Source organism: Schistocerca americana, chromosome 4 (assembly GCF_021461395.2).
Source record: "Schistocerca americana isolate TAMUIC-IGC-003095 chromosome 4, iqSchAmer2.1, whole genome shotgun sequence".
NCBI lineage: Eukaryota > Metazoa > Arthropoda > Insecta > Orthoptera > Acrididae > Schistocerca > Schistocerca americana.
Genome location: NC_060122.1, coordinates 173,238,796 through 173,259,308, shown reverse-complemented (window position 1 = coordinate 173,259,308; position 20,513 = coordinate 173,238,796). Strand labels below are relative to the sequence as shown.

At 45.5% G+C, this 20,513-nt stretch overlaps 1 protein-coding gene and 1 pseudogene across 1 annotated transcript in view; one reads left to right on the top strand and one right to left on the bottom strand.

The window, feature by feature from the left end:
* Positions 1–20,513, top strand: part of LOC124613947 (nucleolysin TIA-1) — a 984,833-nt gene that overhangs the window by 831,038 nt on the left and 133,282 nt on the right. The gene's annotated exons all lie outside the window — the stretch shown is intronic.
* On the bottom strand, positions 15,758–15,875 carry LOC124614667 (annotated as a pseudogene).

Sequence of the window (20,513 nt, the reverse complement as noted above, 5' to 3'; positions counted from 1 at the left end):
CATCAGACTCCCCAGACATGATCATTATTGAGCATTTCTGGGATGCCTTGCAATGTGCTGTTCAGAAGAGATCTCCACCCTCTCCTACTCCTACACATTTCTGGACATCCTTGGACGATTCATGGTGTCAGTTCCCTCCAGCATTACTTCAGACATTAGTCGAGTCAGTGCCACGTCGATGCTCGCTGGGGTCCTACAAGATATTAGGCAGGTGTAAAGTTTCTTCGGTTCTTCAGTGTATTAGCTGAATATGATGGCTGCAAAGCCGGAAATACTACTCATTTCCGGCCACATTCACAACTTCTCAGCCTAGATACTGTGTAGCACGTCAACTTCATTAATGTTGTGGTACCGTTCATAATGATGAAGTTGACACGATGCACTGTAAGTAAACTGAACTGAAATGAAGGTTGCCGATAACTGCCGAAAACGGTAATTTCATGCCTAAATTGCAATTGTGTCTAAAATAAATAATCATCTAGAGCTTGCCTCATTTACAGGCATATTCCATTCACTGACATCACAGACACAGGCAACAGAATCGACCGTCCGTGGGACCCCCGAGTCTGAAAATGGTTCAAATGGCTCTGAGCACTATGGGACTTAGCATCTGAGGTCATGCCCGAGGTAGGATTCGAAACTGCGACCGTAGCAGCCGCGTGGTTCAGGACTGAAGCGCCTAGAACCGCTCGGCCACTGCGGCCGGGTCCCCCCCCCCCCCCCCCCGCCCGCCCTTACCCCGAGTCTGATCCCGGAGTTAGCTCAGCATATAGTGGTGCATAGTTAGACATTGCGGGTGACGACTGCATGAGTATCTGCTCGGGAACGACTTGGCGGGGAGGAGAAAAGAAGCGAGTGGAGCAAGTGTCTGGCTAACGTACACAAAACTTGGCAGAGGCCCTCGTCCAAACTTCCCGCTGCCCGTAACTGGCGTCTCGCGATGAGCGGCGACCGAGGAGGTATTACGAGACAAGTGGGTGGGCTGGCGGGGAGTAGCGGTCTTGGAGTAATGGCCAAAGGCGGCAGGCAGCGACGAGGAAAGCCGAAGGAGACGAAAGGGTTACAAGCGTCTCAACAGCTGCTACCTCTGTGGCGAATACTGAGATTTGTTATTATTTCTTTTTTTTTTTTTCATCCGAGCTCTGACTGGTTGGACGCGGCTCCCCTACGAATTCCTCTATTGTGACTAACTTCTTCGTCTCACAGTAGCACTTACACCCTACGTCCTCAATTATTTGTTGGATATATTCCAATATCTGTGTTCCCTGCAGTTTTTTTCCTCTACAGTTCCCTCTGGTATCATGGAGGTTTTATTGTATTGTACTGAACTGGGGACCTAGAAACGACGGAGAGGCTTCGTCCCCGCCATAGCCTCAGTGGTTCACAACCCCACAAAACGCCACAGCAGTCAATTCACCCCTCCGCTGTCCCACACCGAACCCAGGGTTAAAGTGCGGTTCGGCCCCCAGTGGATCCCCCCCCCCCTCTCCCTCCCCCCCCCCCCCCCCACCCGGGAACGTTTCACACCAGACTAGTACAACCCCAGTGTTTGCGTGGTAGAGTAATTATGGTGTTACGTGGAGAAAGTGTTTGCGCAGCAATCGCCGACATAGTGTAACTGAGGCGGAATAAGAGGAACCAGCCCGCATTCGCCGAGGCAGATGGAAAACCGTCTTAAATACCATCCACAGACTGGTCGGCACACCGGACCTCGACACGAAGTCGCCGGGCGGATTCGTGCCGGGGATCGGCACGCCTTCACGCCCGGAAAACAGTGCGTTAGACCGCGCGGCTAACCGGGCTGGCTCATCATGGAGGTTACTCCCTGACATCTCAACACATATTCTATCATCCAGTTCCTTGTACTTATCAACATTTTACACATACTCTTCTCCTCCCCGTTTCTGCAGAGAACTTCCTCATTTCTTATCTGATCAGTCAACCTAACGTTAGACTTTCTCCTATAGCACAGCATCACAAACACTTAGATTCTAATTTTTTCGCTTTTCTCATAGTCCTCGATCCAGTTCCATACAAACGTAAACTCTCAGAAATTTCTCCCTTAAATTATAAACCTATGTTTGATAAGAGTAGACTTCTTTCGACCAGGTGCATCTACTTTGCCTCATATAGTCTGCTTTTAATGTCCTCCTTTCTTCGTCCATCACAAGTTATTTTGCTTCCAAGGGAGAATTCGTCCACTTTGTTTTCCCGCATGCTGATATAAAGTTAATGTCTAATCTCATTTCTGCAGCTCCTCATTACTTACGTCTTTCTTCGGTTTACTCTCACTCCATATGTTGAACTCACTATAATGCTCATTTCGTTTAACATATTCTGTAATTCTACTCCAGCTTAACTCAGTGTAGTAATGTCATCAGTGAATCTTTTAATTGACATCCCGTCACCCTCATTCCAATCTCACTTCTGAACCTTTCTTTTTTTGCTATCATTGCTTCTTCGATGAATAAATTGAACAGTACGACTGTCTTACAGTCTTTTTCATCCTCGAGAATAGTGGTGGTTTCATTGCCGCACTTTATGGCACCTCTTGGTGCCTCTTCGTGTCAGTTCCGAGAGGTGGTGTGTCTGAAATGCTTTTATTCATATGAAAAGGGCGTGATTTCAACGCTTGGCATAGAGATTCTGACCTCCATCACCGAGGCGTCAAAACAAGGGCTGAAATGAGGATAAGGGGTGTGACGTCTTCCTATTGTGTGTCATGGCGTTGGGTAGAAATATGGTGAAATTTGTTGCCAATGTGACACCATTAACCCGTCTTACACCTCACATGAACTTCTGAGTTCTGTCCTTTCTCTTTCCTGGATGTCTGCGTGCTTGCTGTTTAAGCGCCGTCTAGCCCGAGGATGACGTCGCTGGGTGTCACGCTTTTGCATCATTACAGAGGAAGGTTGTAGGCACCTTTGAGCCTAATTTCAAACTTTTGTTCCACAACGAGAGAAAATACGAAGTTTACAAAAAGTGATCTTTCAGTTGTTTTGACTTTTCTGTATGCGGGATCAGGCATTGCGAAGATTGCGTGTAGTGCCGTGTTAACAGCTGCGAGCCCTACTCGCGAGAAGCAAGGTACAAATTTCCATTTGATGACATGTAATCAATTCTACTGCATAGTCGCTAGATCATTTTATGCAAACGTTACGGCCGATTCCATCCCCCCCCCCCCCTTTCTGCAGCTGAACTATAGCTCAGTATCTAATCCGTTAGATATTGACAAGACTATAACCTCTCATTCTCTACATTCCCTCAATCCCGCTCAAAGGAAAGAACATTTTGTTTCATCGGTTCGTTGTGGTATTAGAATGTCCAATTTTTTACTGCTTTCTAGCAAGTTCGTTCAGCGGAAGCTCTCAGTTTAAGATTTTGAGAAGTTTATAAGCTGAGTATGCTGTTCTACCGAACGGAAATAAGATTCAAGCTCAGAATTCCATTCCTATGGTTTCTTCGTTCCCAAAGATAGTACAAGATGCACGAGGTCTTGTCAAAGAATAAATATTTAAAAAAATTTTATTGGGAGAACAGCGTAGCAATCAACAGCATTTATTTACGTAATCTCCTTCAACCTCTACGCTTCTGTCACATATTTTGACAAGCTTCCTAATTTAGAGCGAGAAAAAGTGTCGTGCACATCCAGTCTTGCACCCTCTTCACAACTCGCCACCCGAAGAAACGTGCATCTAAGGCAAGTGCTCCTTCATCTGACTAAAAAGTTGAAAATCACTTGGAGCAAGGTCATGACTCTACTATGGGTACTCCAGCTGCTCAAAACTATGATTTGGAATCTACTGTTTTCCCCCCAATTGCATGAGGGTGGACATTGTCCTGAAGCAAAATCATACATTTTGTAAGCTTCCCCCTGCTATTCGTTTCGATTTTGAGTTTCAGGTGTCACATTATTTTACAGCGGTTTCTCGCCATTCACTGCTTCATGCTTAGAAATGTAGTGAATCAGCAGCAGACCCTTCATGTCCGAAACTACAATACCGCCAACTTTCATACAGAATCATGGTATCTGAAATTTTTTTCTGTAGGCGAAGTTGTATGTTTCAACATCATACTGTGCCGCGTAATCTGTACTATGCGACTGAGAAAGTCTTCCACTCCCTTTAAAAACGCTTTAAATGTGGTTTCGATATTACTTTTCTGTTTGAGTTTATCTACCGGTTGACGTACTATCCAACGAGCTCAATCTTCGCGATGGTTCACTCATGGACGATTGCAAATGCTGATTTCGAAATATATGTTTCCCAGCGAATAGGTGAGTTTGATATTGCGTCCTCCTAGAATTGCGGAAACAGACTTTGACCACATCGCCACCCTTAAACATTACCGGAGCTTCTTTGAGTGGACCAAAGACATGAAAGTCGCAGGGAGATAGGTCTGGGCTGTAGGGAAGGTGTTCAAGCGTTCCTCAGACGAGTTGCTCCAATATTTGTGTGGTCAGAGCTCCTCTACGGGGACATGCGTTACCTAGCGGAAGAATCACTTCTCTGTCGTCAGTAAGTCACGCAGTTTGCGACGATACGCTTGTCTGACCTCCTTAAAACGTGTCGCAGCGTTTATTCTTCGATTACGTGTAAAAGTCGAAATACGATAGTTACCACGCCGTTTGAAAAAAACTGACAGCCGTGACCTTCTATCACTGGTCACGGCATCCCTTTTCTCTCTACTACCTGCTTGCTTCTTTTGATGGCCGGTATTATGATGCATCCACGTTTCGTTACAGACGAAAATGTGAGTCAGAAACTAGTGTCCCCCCTCCTGAAATTTAACCAAGAGACGCTCAAACACCTGCCGGTGGTTCCATTTTCCGTCAGTTGCCAAAAGGTGAAGAACATGCCTGGCATACACTTTTTTTTAAGCCCTACTCATTCGTGGTAAAGACAAAAGTGCTGCCACAGCTTATCACGACGTAATCTGCAATCTTAGTCACCATAAAACTACCGTCGCCCTGAAGAAATGGTAGGGGAACAGCGGACGTTGTTGCCTGCGATGCTGATACGGGTTTGGCGAAATTGCTCTCATTCTCAATGTGCTCACGGCACTCCATGAATTGCTTGTGCCAAGCAAACGCTCCTGATCTTTAAACAGTCTCTTCCTTGAACTGGTCATACAGTCTCCTGAGGATTTCGCCTGGATGAACAAAACAATGATCTGAGTGACAGAGATAGAAACCTCTTGCTCAGACGTCGTGATAGTGACTAATGACGGAACCGAACGGTACCACTAGACTGTTTTACTCACACCTCACATCCCCACCCAACGAGGTCTACAAGAAAGACAGGCCGCGGCGCGTACGTCCAGAAGGAAGTCCTGCGCCCGCTCGCTAGCTCAAATCAACAGACAAACTACGTTTCTACACCTGTTAACTCGTAACTAGACGTGTCCGTACAAACCAAAACCGAATCTTCTACTGGAATCCGCTATTATGGAATCTTACTGTAATTAGTCCTATAATGATGGGAAGCCCATGGGCCTACTTTATACACTATTGGCCATTAAAATAATGCACATGATAAACGGGTATTCATTGGACAAATATATTATACTAGAACTGACATGTGATTACATTCTCACGCAGTTTGGGTGCATAGATCCTGAGAAATCAGTACCCAGAACAACCACCTCCGGCCGTAACAACGGCCTTGATACGCCTGGGCATTGAGTCAAATAGCGCTTGGATGGCGTGTACAGGTACAGCTGCCCATCCAGCTTCAACACGAAACCGCAGTTCATCAAGATTAGTGACTGCCGTATTGAACAGACGTTTTCAATTGATGAGAGATCTGGAGAATGTGCTGGCCAGGGCAGCAGTCGAACATTTTCTGTATCCAGAAAGGCCCGTACAGGACCTCCAGCATGCAGTCGCGCATTATCCTGCTGAAATGCAGGGTTTCGCAGGGATCGAATGAAGGGTAGAGCCACGGGTCGTAACACATTTAAAATGTAACGTCCACTGTTCAAAGTGCCGTCAGTGCGAATAAGACGTGACCGAGACGTGTAACCAATGGCACCCCATACCATCACGCCGGGTGATACGCCAGTATGGCGATGACGAATACACGCTTCCAATGTGCGTTCACCGTGATGTCGCCAAACACGGATGTGACCATCATGATGCTGTAAACAGAACCTGGATTCATCAGAAAAAATTACATTTTGCCATTCGTGCACCCAGGTTCGTCGTTGAGTACACATTCGCGAGCGCCCCTTTTGTGATGCAGCGTCAAGGGTAACCGCAGCCATGGTTTCCGAGCTGATAGTCCATGCTGCTGCAAACGTCGTCGAACTGTTCGCGCAGATGGTTGTTGTCTTGCAAACGTCCCCAACTGTTGATCGAGACGTGGCTGCTCGATCCGTTACAGCCATGCGGATAAGATGCCTGTCATCTCGACTGCTAGTGATACGAGGCCGTTGGGATCCAGCACGGTGTTCCGTATTACGCACCTGAACCCACCGATTCCATATTCTGCTAACAGTCATTGGATCTCGACCAACGCGCTCAGGAATGTCGCGATACGATAAACCGCAATCGCGATAGACTACAATCCGACCTTTATCAGTCGGAAACGTGATGGTACGCATTTCTCCTCCTTACACGAGGCATCACAACAATGTTTCACCAGGCAATGCCGGTCAACTGCTGCTTGGGTTTGAGTAATCGGTTGGAAACTTTCGTCATGTCAGCACGTTGTAGGTGTCGCCACCGGCGCGAACCTTGTGCGAATGCTCTGAAAAGCTAATCATTTGCAAATCACAGCATCTTCTTCCTGTAGGTTAAATTTCGCGTCTGTAGCACGTCATCTTCGTGGTGTAGCAGTTTTAATGGCCAGTAGTGTAACTTGTTACGGCTGTACTGGTGTACAATAAAGTAAAATCATGCTAAAATGATTGTCAGTTGCATAAGGCACCACTTCCAGCATGTAATGAGAACTGTTAAGCAGAAGAGACTACATGGTATAAACACGCTGTTATACCATTTATATCGAGTATTGATCTTAAGTTAAATTTTGCTCTAGTACTGTTTATCAGTAAGACTTTATAATACCAGATTCCAGTGGAAGATGCAATTCTCGCTAGTACTTACACGCCAAGCAACGAGTTAACAGTTTAGAAACGCATTCTGTCTGCTGAGCTGAGCGAGCGAGCGAGTTCAAGACTACCTTTGTGGCGTACGCGCAGCTTTCTCGTGGGCCTCGCCACCCAATATCGACAAGAGCGGGAACCGTCAGATATCAATATTGCACGTGCAGTGTGAAGAATCACATGTATATTTGATTCCTCCTGGTATGTTCAGAAGGTGATAACAAAAGGCAAATGATTTCAGTATGAAGTTGGTTTTCATAAATCAAAGTTGTACTTCCGAATTCTCTTGCCAAAACCACGTGTAGATCGTCTGATGGTGTTTTTGCGATTTCTATGATATACACTATACATAATCTGATTGATCAATTCATCTCTTGTGCTTGCTTTTTGTTTGTAGACTTCGTCTTACAACCATCCTCACATGCAAAAATCTAAAGGGGCGAAGAAACATCTCCATATCTGCCGATTCGTCTTCCAGGTCATATTAGGTTTAGACGACGACCTGACTACTACATTATGCAGAAGACTCTTCTTTCTGGAAGAACAACCCATACTTGTAGCCATAGGAATCTTTACCAACAATTCTGGTATCTAGTTTTCAAGAGATTCTAGATAGATGGTCCCTGTAAGCCGGTGCGATAACTCAGCATGTGAAGTCAATGAAGTGAAAACAACTGTAGACACTCTTGAATCAGGTACTCTGTGATTAGGAAATCTGCCGTTTTCTATACAAGCGATAGCAGTGTTTCCATTACACTACCCGTTCACAATTACCACACAGGGGTATACAGCATCTGTAAATCTGTGCAGCATGCTTAAACGATGCAGCAGAATTGTCCAATGAATCACAAACAGAGATGAAAAATTCAGTTGTGTAAACTCAAGCACAACTTAACAACTCGAATTTAAAAACAGAAATGAAAACTGATAAATAAACTAGACAATGAAAACGTATCTCTATAACCAGTGAGTCTCTGTGACTAACATAAATTGGACACATTTCGAATGGAATATTTGATTGGGGAGTCTATATTACCACTTCCAAAAACATTGATTTGTTCTGGTAAAATTTCGTGTATGTAGAAGAATTCAGGTCAGTGGGGTAAAATCAATTGATAAGCAACAGTGTGAACTGGCTAAGTATTCAAGTCCGTCACCACTGCCAACTTATTCTATACAGATACAATGGGTTCCTTATGTAACTACACTCATGTGAAGATCATCAACTATGATCGAATTTAATTATGTCAAAGAAACAAATGGAAAGAAGGCAAAATAAAAGATAAATTTTAAACTTGAGTTTATTATGAAAATTTCTGCCACCACCAGGATTCGAACCCGTTATTGCTAAGTGGGCTACGGCTGTTGATGGCGCTGTTTCTATTGTGTGCAGAACAACGATATTAGGCGTGCCAACACACAGGCATTCCCCTCGTTCAGCTTTAATAGCATGTAGACGGGGCTTGTGGTGCGAAGACAGCTGACTAGTGAAGTAGGTGAAATTCAATTTGGAGCCATTTTAGGGACCAGGAACTGCTTTTTACATTATGTAGAGGCGCTGTCTCGCCACAAATAATCTTAGGGGCGTCCGGGCCCTCGCGGGAAGTTCTAATGAGCAGCTTTTTAACGCGGAGTTGTAAATTAATGTATTCATGAAGTTGGCGCTAACGGCCAAGTTTGTGCAGGCGCCACGAGAAGAGGGGTCGGCGCTGCAGTCGCACCTCGACGGCTCTTCCGGGAAGCGACGCTCGCCCCCAGGAGACAGAGAGCCTTTGTCGATCTGCGAGCGAGCCGTGGCAGCGGATGCGCTCGAATTCCCGGAAACCCAAAACGAGAGAAGTAGACCGGCACGAGCAAAATCCGTGCATCGCAATAATCATCCGTTCATTCGCTTTGTCAACATAATGGCATAATGACACCGAAACTGACACAGAGAAAGCGCAAATACTGAAGTAGGTCTTCAGATGTGGTTTCACGGCGGAAGTAAGTAATACGGTTTCTCCGTTCAATAATCTCAGCAGCGTAGAAATGGCTGTTGTAGAGGTAAGACGTGAAGGGCTCAGCAATCAGTCGCAAATGATGATGTGTATCAAGATTCAGGTCCTCGGGTGGCCATCTTCAGTGCAGTTACATATAATTTAGAACATTAAAAACACTAGTATATGCTCATAGTCCCAACTGGACTACTTATGTCAGAGGTTGAACTCACCCTCTGACATGAGTAGTTTGGTTGGGATTATGTGCATATACATGCGTTTCTAATGTTTTAACTTATATTTACTACCATAAGATGGCCACACGGAGACCGAAATCTAGATACACAATAAACATCATTTGCTATTGACTGTTGCACCGTTTACTGCTTGAAATAAATACTGTTGCTGGGCATAACTGTTTAACTATGGAATCAAACCTGACTGCGGTAAGTTTATGAAACATCCCCTTAGAAAAATTTATGAATTACTGTGCTGATAAAACTCTTACGCTATTTGATTTCCAAACAGCTGAGCAAAACTGAACGTACTCAGACATTTCGCTCTTTACCTAGTCTGATCAACACTAAACTGACACACAATATTTTTAGCGCAACGCAATCTGACTTTCAATAATCCCTACGAAAGAATGGCCCTGACTAACAATAACCTATACCTTCCACAAATCACTTACCTCACAAAAATCTTCGTTACTCGAACTACTGCAACACAGCGAGCGCCACTACTGCCAGCTAAATAAGAGATTCAAACTACTGAAGGCACTAACTACTGATAGGCATAGTTAGCAAATGAAAGGCTTTGATAGAGAACAAACAATGTATTTACCTTAATAGTGTTCAAAAGTCATAATATATATATATCAGTTCATGACATCCAGTCTTACAAATTTACTGTCTCTGATGGACACACGTCCAGATCGTCCGCTCTCAAAACTCACCTTCAACTGCACAACGCTTCGCGCTGTTAACAGCCAACTGCCCAGCACTACAATAGCGAATATTACAACAATGCCAACCAGCCACAGACTGCTCACTCACAGCACAGCCAGTGATTTTCATACAGAGTGCTACGTGGCGTTACCAATATAAAAACCTAAACAGCCTACTTACAAGTTAAACAACCATCTAAAATCGCTCAACAGCGGAAAGGCATCTGGGCACGATGACTGTACCGATGAGGTTTTACCGAGACTGTGAGGAGAAACTTGTTGCCGTTCTAGTAACACTTCAGTCTGGTCCTTGCAGCAACGAACGGTACCATGCCATTGGAAAAAAAGGGCATGCCAATCACGTTTTTGAGACTGGATGTAGGGCTTCCTAGTAGGTAGAGCACATCACGCTTTTCTTACTAGGACAAAATCGCCAGGTGCAAAAGTAATTTCCGGAGTACCTCAAGAGGCCGAACGAGATGGCGCAGCGGTTAGCACACTCGCATTCGGGAGGACGACGGTTCAAACCTGCGTCCTGCAGTCCTGATTTAGGTTTTCCATGATTTCCCTACATCGCTTCAGGCAAATGCCGGGATGGCTTCTTTGAAAGAGGACGGCAGACTTCCTTCCCCATCCTTCCCTAATCAGATGGGACGGATGACCTCGCTGTCTGGTCCCCTCCCCCAAATCAGCCAGCCAGTACCTCAAGGGCCGTTATAGAGTCCTGTTTACGAGACAGGGCACTGTAGGCAACCCAACAGAGCATGCGTCATTGGTGCAGGGATTTGCCATTGAATCTGAACGTGAATGAATGTGTTCGATTACACTATCGTCTTGCCGGCCGTTGTGGCCGAGCGGTTCTAGGCGCTTCAGTCTGGAACCGCGCGACCGCTACAGTCGCAGGTTCGAATCCTGCCTCGGGCATGGATGTTTGTGATGTCCTCGGGTTAGTTAGGTTTAAGTAGTTCTAAGTTCTAGGGGACTGATGACCTCAGATGTTAAGTCATATAGTGCTCAGAGTTATTTTGAACACTATCGTCAACAAATCACTGTAAGCAGTAAGTGGGATAAAATACCTAGGAGTAGCAATCCTGAGTGACCTAAAAAGGAATGACCACTTCAGATTAACTGAAGGAAAAACAGATGCCAAGTTGAGATTAATTGGAAGAACCTTAAGAAAATGTAGTTCACTACTAAAAATAATTTGTTCAATTAATTTTTGCGTGTTTATCATTGGTTTTGGACCTTTACCAGGTTGCATTAACACAAGAGATCGACAGGATCCTACAGTGAGCGGCGTGCTTAGTCATGGGACCGTTAAGTGGCTGATATTCAATACCAATGGCAGACGGGACATGAGATTGCGGGAGTAGTCGGGAAACATACGTCCAGCGAAATGTCCACAACAGGAAAATCAGGGAAACTGGAGCTAATAAGGAGGGTGCCGACAATCATTCTTCCAACGGGCCATTCGCGAATGAACAGGTTTCAAATGGTTCAAATGGCTCCTAGCACTATGGGACTTCAAAAAATTCAAATGGCTCTGAGCACTATGTGACTTAACTTCTGAGGTCATCAGTCGCCTAGAACTTAGAACTAATTAAACCTAACTAACCTAAGGACATCACACACATCCACACCCGAGGCAGGATTCGAACCTGCGACCGTAGCGGTCGCTCGGCTCCAGACTGTAGCGCCTAGAACCGCCTGACCACTCCGGCCGGCGGGACTTAACTTCAAAATGGTTCAAATGGCTCTGAGCACTATGGGACTCAACTGCTGTGGTCAACAGTCCCCTAGAATTTAGAACTACTTAAACCTAACTAACCTAAGGACATCACATACATCCATACCCGAAGCGGGACTCGAACCTGCGACCGTAGCGGTCGCGCGTTCCAGACTGTAACGCGCAGAACCGCTCGGCCACTTCGGCCGGCAATGAACAGGGAAGAAGGATCATTTAATGGTACGAGAAATAGCCTCCGCCACTCACCGTTAGGTGTCTTGCACAGAATCGATAATGATGTACAGTGTAGGTGCAAAGTAAGTGTCTAATGGACACAGCTAATATTGCCATAACAATTGTTCTATTTTATTGAAACAAGATTTATTATGATCATCAGAATGTTACACATTGTTTTTACAGTTCGAATTCCGCATAGACGCCAGCATTTTCCATCGATTTTTCCAGCCATTTGGGAACGTTCTTAACCAACGGCAACGTTTGTGGTACTTTAGTAAAAAAAATACCGAATGAGGGCTTTCAAATCATCCAGCGCGCTTGTTTTCGTCAGATAGACTTCCCCTTCTCACCCCCCAGCAGCACAAGAAGAATTCGCACGGTGTAAGGACAAGATTCTGGGCTGGTCAGTCATGAGAACAGCAGCGACCCAACCAACATCCGGGAAAATGATCGTCCTGTTAGTTGCGTACACTGGTTTCAAAATGTGGTTGGCTCTAAGCACAATGGGACTTAACAAATGGTTCAAATGGCTCTGAGCACAATGGGACTTAACTGCTGAGGTCATGAGTCCCCTAAAACTTAGAACTACTTAAACCTAACTAACCTAAGGATATCACACACACACCCATGCCCGAGGCAGGATTCGAACCTGCGACCGTAGCGGTCGCGCGGTTCCAGACTGTAGCGCCTAGAACCTCTCGGCCACCCCGGCTGGCAAACATGAGATCGTTGATATTGTCGTGCTTGTACACAATTGGCCGGATCTGAATCTCCAGCATGCCTAGGTACCGATCGGAGTTCAGTGTGTTGGCTGGTTGGTTGGTTTGGGGGCGGAAACCAAACAGCGAGGTCATCGGTCCCATCCGATTAGGAAAGGATGGGGAAGGAAATGTCCTGTGCCCTTTGAAAGGAACCATCCCGGCATTCGCCTGAAGAGATTTAGAGAGATCACGGAAACCTAAATCAGGATGGCTGGACGCAGGTTTGAACCGTCGTCCTCACGAATGCGAGTCCAGTGTGCTAATCACTGCGCCACCTCGCTTGGTTTCAGTGTGATCCGAAGAACGAACGAGCCGACAACTTGTATTGATGTCATACTGGGCCACACCGTTAGTGCTGCAGTTTCTCAGCGGAGGCATGTTGAGAGTCTTTTGCCATGTAACTGGAATTATAGCGGTTTTCAAATCCACCGGTGTGAAACACAACTTCACCCCTCCAGATTATGTACAATTTATCCGTACACCAACCTATGGTGCAAATTTTGCGCCGACGGTTCCTGGCTGTGGTGTGGCTTCTACGAAAGAAATACCGACTCTTTTTAAGGAAATTTCGCATCATATACTGCGTTAGACGGCTTTCACAGGCTGCCCGGATCGTTGACATTTTTGGGGGCTTTAGGTGAACATTTCCCACATTAGCCGCACATTTTCTTCTGACATGGATATCAGGGAATGACCACGTCCTACAAAGTTTACCACAGATCCCATAACCATAAATTTTGTATGGAAATTCCTGGTGGTAGTGCTAGGATGCAAAGTAGTGCGAGACGCACGCACTATTAGCACCAACTCTTTAGCAGTATCACAGAAGGCCACATTTCATATCGAGAAGAAAGCTGAGTCCTTTCGTGCACTGACAATCCATAATCCGTCCCCAACAGACTGTTCATTTCGTTTACTATGTCCAGCGATTATTTCTCTCTTTGCTTAAGATAGCAATGTCATCAACGAATCTTATATTTGATATTCTTTCACCTTGAATTTTAATCCAACTCCTGAACCTATCTTTCGTTTCTGTCATTGCTTGCTCATCCACGAGGGCCAGTTTCTACCATTGCAATTGGGTAAACACTATTTTTCAAACAAATTTATTAATATTTGTTAAACTTACTATACATTTACAGAAGTCGCTTACTTCCTGCCGATCCTGTAGATGTAATGGTGGTGAGAGATTTTGAGGACTTTTTGGGGACTGGATAAAATTTAATGGTTGTTAGTTGTAGAGCGCCATCTCTTGGGCGATAGGGAAATCAGGCTTCTGCGCGGTAAACAGCAACTTTTTTTTCATTAGCCTTCTGACTCTTGTGATGTGACCCGCCACGAATTCCTCTCCTACCCTAACCTCGCCATCTCCGAGTAGCACTTGCAAACCACATGCTCGATTATTTGTTGGATGTATTCCAGCCTCTGCCTTCCTTTACAGTTTTAATCCTCTACAGCTCTCTCTAGTACCATGGAGGTTATTCTCTGCTCTCGTAACACATGTCCTACCATCCCGTACTTTTTTCTTGTCAGTGCTTTCCACATATTTCTCTCCTCGCCGTTTGTGCGAAAAACCTGTTCGTTTCTTATGTCCTCAGTCAACCTAATTTCCAACATCCTTCTGCAGCAAGACATCTCAAACGCTTCTATGCTCTGCTTCTCATCTTCCACCACACTGTATGATTTTACTTCCCGACAATGATGTGTTCCTGATACAGATTTGTCCCTCAAATGAAGGCCAATGTTTGATACTAATAGACTTCTATTGGCCAGAAATTCCCGCCTTCCCAGAGCTAGATTGCATTTTATCTCTTCCTCCAATCGTCCGTCGTAAGTCATTTTAGATCCAGGACAGCAGTATTCAGTCACTTCATCTACTTCATGACCCACAATTTTCACGTTAATTTTATCATTTCTGCTACTCCTCATTATTTTCGTCTTTCTTCGGTTTTCTCTCGCAAGGGGCCCTACATCCTGAGAAAATCGATTTTGAAGTTCATTGCGCTGATTGTATACCCCTAACATAACGTACATTCCAAGCAAGTCAGCGTAAGGCAGCGGTGAAGGTTCACGGCTACCGCGCGGTAGGTACCGTGTTCGAATCCTCTTCGCGTACTTTTTTTTTTTTTTGAAAATCGACCGAATTTTTCAATTTTATTCCAAAGAATGTCAACAAACAGTATAAGTTGTGCGAAATTATAAATGCTCCCGACTTGATGAAAGACAACAGAGACCGCTTCTAGGGAAGATTCGATAAAATGCATTCGCTAATCCTACATCAATTCAGCGCACCTAATTTTGAAAGCAAGATCATATACGCATGGTTCGCATCGAAATTAGCGGATGAAAGAGAACTCTTTTTGAATGCAAAAGAATTGTGTTTCCCAGTATCGCTCATGAAGAAACCGTGCGCCTGCAAGACGGTTTCTTTTATAAAATGCGCGTGGTGCTGCGAAAATTCGTGCTTCGGTTGTTTCTAGGTAATTATCACCCACAATATTGTTGTGGCACATCAAGCAATGTGGACGATGGAAAATAAGATTTTGTAATATTGTATGAAAGAAAAAAATTAATAACTGAATATATTTTTATAATTTTGCACACCTTATACTGTTTGTTGATATTCTTTGAAATAAAATTGAAAAATTGGGTCGATTTTGAAAAAAAAAGTACACGAGCAGGATTTGAACACGGTCCTCCAGCGCGGCATCCGTGAATCTTTATCGCTGCGCTACGCTGACATACTTGGAATACATATAATGTTACGGGTACACAAATCGCGCAATTAAAAAAAAAAAAAAAAAAAACACTCCGTCTACAGGCCACAAGTGGCCCATCGGGACCATCCGACCGCCGTGTCCTCCTCAGCGGAGGATGCGGATGGGCGGGGTATGGGGTCAGCAAACAGCTCTCCCGGCTGTTATGATGGTATTCTTGACCGAAGCCGCTACTATTCAGTCGAGTAGCTCCTCAATTGGCATCACGAGGCTGAGTGCACTCCGAAAAATGGCAACAGCGCATGGTGGCCTGGATGGTCACTCATCCAAGTGCTGACCACGTCCGACAGCGCTTAACTTCGGTGATCTCACGCAAACCGGTGTATCCACTGCGGCAAGGCCGTTGCCCACACAAATCGCGCAATGAACTTCAAAACCGATTTTTCTCAAAAACCAAGGCCCGTCGCTAAAAAACCGGATAGTCAGGTACTCAGGGTAAGTGTCTCTACAAGATATTTGAAGCGCATCAAAATCCGTGATTTACAGTATGGAGGGCCCCTTTGTCAGTCCATATTCTGCCCTCAGTAGCCTGATCTTTTCCTCCAGTTTTTTATCTTTCCCAATGAGGATAGGAATGTCATCAGCGAACCTTATCTTTCAATTTCTTTCACACTGAGTTTTAATCCGTTCTCCTGAAGGTGTCTTTAATTTTCATCGTTGTTGTTCTGTGTAGGGACTGACAGTGGAGGGGAAGACTGCATCACTGTCTTTCTTGATCTTCCATTGTTATTGTTCTTTCTCGGTTCTTACATAGATTGTACATTACCCGTATTTCGCTATGGATACACTTATTTTTCTGATAATTTCGGACATCTTGCGCCACTTTACATCGTCTAACACCCTAACACTTTATCTAGATCGACAAATCCTATTGTGCAGAAATTAGTTGCTGTGTTTCGTGGACTCTTTTCTTCTCATTCCTATGGTCGTATTACACTCCTCCGCAACATGGAACACGATTATGTGGAATTTTGGAATTGCGACGCGAACCAGCAGCCTGCCCCGTTACGACAGCGACAGTCGCGGCGGCGGTGTGAATGTTTGCGTCACCTGCCGGCGTCGACCTGCAACGGCGGCGCGCGCTGCGCACAGCAGCCCTGGCCAACGTGCCATTGTCCGCCTCGCCTCATTAGCATAGCGGCACAACTTGCCATCGATTAGTAATATGGGCCGCATTTCGAACTAACCTGAAACCGCCGCTCTGCTTGTGCAGCGCCCATCGTCGCGCCGTGGTTGAGCGTACCGCAGTCCATACACACACCACAGCCGTGAAAAACAGTGTGATACTCTATACGAGTATCACACTACCAGGAAGAAGTGAATACTGGAAACGTACACGTTTTCTGGTAACACAGAGGCGTAATGTACTCTACTTTCCATTAAAATTGCTACACCAAGAAGAAATGCAGATGATAAACGGGTATTCATTGGACAAATATATTATACTAGAACTGACATGTGATTACATTTTCACGCAGTTTGAGTGCATAGATCCTGAGAAATCGGTACACAGAATAACGGCCTTAATACGCCTGGGAATTGAGTCAAACAGAGCTTGTATGGCGTGTACAGGTACAGCTGCCCATGCAGCTTCAACACGATACCACAGTCCATCAAGAGTAGTGACTGGCGTATTGTGACGAGCCAGTTGCTCGGCCACCATTGACCAGACTTTTCAATTGGTGAGAGATCTGGAGAATGTGTTGGCCATGGCAGCAGTCGAACATTTTCTGTATCCAGAAAGGCCCGTACAGGACATGCAACATGCGGTCGTGCATTATCCTGCTGAAATGTAGGGTTTCGCAGGGATCGAATGAAGGGTACAGCCACGGGTCGTGACACATCTGAAATGTAACGTCCACTGTTCAAAGCGCCGTCAGTGCGAACAAGAGGTGACCGAGACGTGTAACCAATGGCACCCCATACCATCACGCCAGGTGAGATGCCAGTATGGCAATGACGAATACACCATTCCAATGTGCTTTCACCGCGATTTCGAAAATCACGGATGCGACCATCATGATGTTGTAAACAGAACCTGGATTCATCAGAAAAAAATTAGACGTTTTGCCATTCGTGCATCCAGGTTCGTCGTTGAGTGTACCATCGCAGGCGCTCCTGTCTGTGATGCAGCGTAAAGGGTAACCGCAGCCACGGTCTCCGAGCTGATAGTCCACGCTGCAGCAAACGTCGTCGAACTGTTCGTGCAGATGGTTTTTGTCTTGCAAACGTCCCCATCTGTTGACTCAGGGATCGAGATGTGTCTGTACGAACCGCTACAGCCATGCGGATACGATGCCTGTCATCTCGACTGCTAGTGATACTAGGCCCTTGGGATCCAGCACGGCGTTCCGTATTACCCTCCTGAACCCACCGATTCCATATTCTGCTAACAGTCATTGGATCTCGACCAACGCGAGCAGCAATGTCGCGATACGATAAACCGCAATCGCGATAGACTACAATCCGACCTTAATCAAAGTCGGAATCGTGATGGTACGCATTTCTCCTCCTTACACGAGGGATCACAACGTTTCACCAGGCAACGCCGGTCAATTGCTGTTTGCGTATGAGAAATCGGTTGGAAACTTTCCTCATGTCAGCACGTTGTAGGTGTCGCCACCGGCGCGAACCTTGTGTGAATGCTCTGAAAAGCTAATCATTTGCATATCATAGCATCTTGTTCCTGTCGGTTAAATTTCGCGTCTGTAGCGCTTCATCTTCGTGGTGTAGCAATTTTAATGGCCAGTGGTGTAACCCTAGCCAATCTCTTTATGCGTCGGGACATACATTCATCAACCAGAACATTATGAGCACCCACCTAATAGCTGGTATGTTCACCTGTGGCACGCGTCGAGTCATGGAAGCTATGAGACCGAGGTAAGTTGCGTTACCTTCTTGAAAAATGGCACTTCCGTCGGGAAACACGATCGTCGTGAAGGAGTGTACGTGGTCTGCAGGCAGTGTACGTTGTTCCTTGACCGTGCCTTGCACAAACTCTATCGGACCCATCGATGGAATCGTGAATATTTCCGAGAGCTTAATGGAGCCGTCGCCAGCTTGTCCCGTCCCACAGTAAAGGTGTCAAGGAGCTGTTCCCCTGGAAGACGACGGATCCGCACCGTCCCATCGGCATTATGAAGAAAGTATCGGAAGTCATCAGACCATGCAACGCTCAGTCACTGCGCCAACGTCCAGTGCCGACGGTTCGCGCCCATTTCAGTCGCCGATGCCGTGATGTTAATATTGGCACATGCATGGTCGTCGGCTGCGGAGGCCCACCGTTACGAGCGTTCGGTGCACACTTGCACTCTGTGCCAGCCTACGACATCCGACATCTGTAATGAGGGGTAGCCGCCCAAGACGTGTGGAATCGGTTTCACCACGTGTTGAAGACACTCACCACAGCACTACCCGAACAACCGAGAAGTTGTGCAGCTTCCGAAACTCTCATACAGAGACTCCGGGCCACCACAGTCTGTCCTCCAACAAACTCAGACAGATCGCGCGCCGTTCCCGCTCCACAGACGGACAGCACGCTCACTATAGTTCAATTCTTTTATCTTGGCGGCTCGCGCATGCCCGCCCAGACGCGGAAGATTGCTGCGTTGCCAGTTGCACACGACGCACGCGCCAAGAGAAGCAGCGCCATAGTATAGCATAGTTACGTTTAGGGGGGAGCGCGCAGTTCATGAAGTAAAGCCACCACGGCCGCATTAATCCTTTCGTTGCCACAGAGACGTGCTCCCCACATACCGCGCTGTGCGCGATTTTCTCATCACTGCACTGCTCGCCTGTGCAGACACATGGTGTTCCGACTGCTTTGACACACTTATCATTCGATTCCACAAAAGCTATTTGGCCCAAAAATTAGATTTTTACACATCTTCTTGACTGATACCTTCCCCCCATAAATGACTTAATTTTATCTCGATGTTGAACGCAGTTATTATGCAGCATTAAATGTAGTAAACCATTGCACGAAACTTTGAAGAGTTTGCAGAGGTGAAAGTCCATAGCGTATACTTTCCGTATGGTCGATTTTAGTTGCCACAATGTTGAGAGTGAAATGTGGACAAGATACCTAAATTTCATATAAAATTTACTGTATAACAATATCTCATTTAATTTAAGTACTACATTGGTGTCGTATGTAATATTGAGAAATATTCCGTCTTTCGCGACTGTAATAAAAGTTTTATTTACACCGGGCGCGTTTGGCTTTGTTTTAAACAATCGAAACAAAATTAAGTTATTTATGGGGGGAAGGTATCAGTCAAGAAGATGTGTAAAAATCTAATTTTTGGGCCAAATAGTTTTTGTGAAATCGAATAAGTGTGTCAAAGCAGTGGGAACACCATGTGTCTGCACAGGCGAGCAGTGCAGTGATGACAAAATCGCGCACAGAGCGGAATGCGGGGAGCACGTGTCTGCAGCAGCGAAAGGGTTAATGAAGAGACAAAGCACTAGAAATTTCACAAAATTGCATTCAAACGAATGAAATTCGTGAAGTAAGATACTTCGATATTGTTTTTAAATGAAGAAAATTCTGAGCACCGCCCAAGGATTGAACTCGTTACCTTCCAATATCCAACCCAACGCCTTAACCGTTACGCTAACGCAGCTCGTCCTGCAACGGAACCCAATGAGGCTTCTTACAGCCGGCACGGTAGCTCAGCGTGTTCGGTCAGGGGGTTAGCTGCCCTCTGTAATAAAAAAAACTGAGTCAATCGACCAACCACGAACATAAAAGGATGTCTTAAGATTAAAAATAAAAAAACACGTCACGCAAAATACTGACAAACACTGTCGGTATGACTATGGATTACTCACGCTTCGTCGAAGTACAATAGGAAATAAACAATTATCGCTGTTCTTTATTGAGAAAAAGCGGTTCGTGAGAGTGATACAAACACCTTTCCTTGCTATCCCTGAATTAGGAGTCTTATTGCTTGTTTGGTTTAATTAATTAATAGAATATGAAGC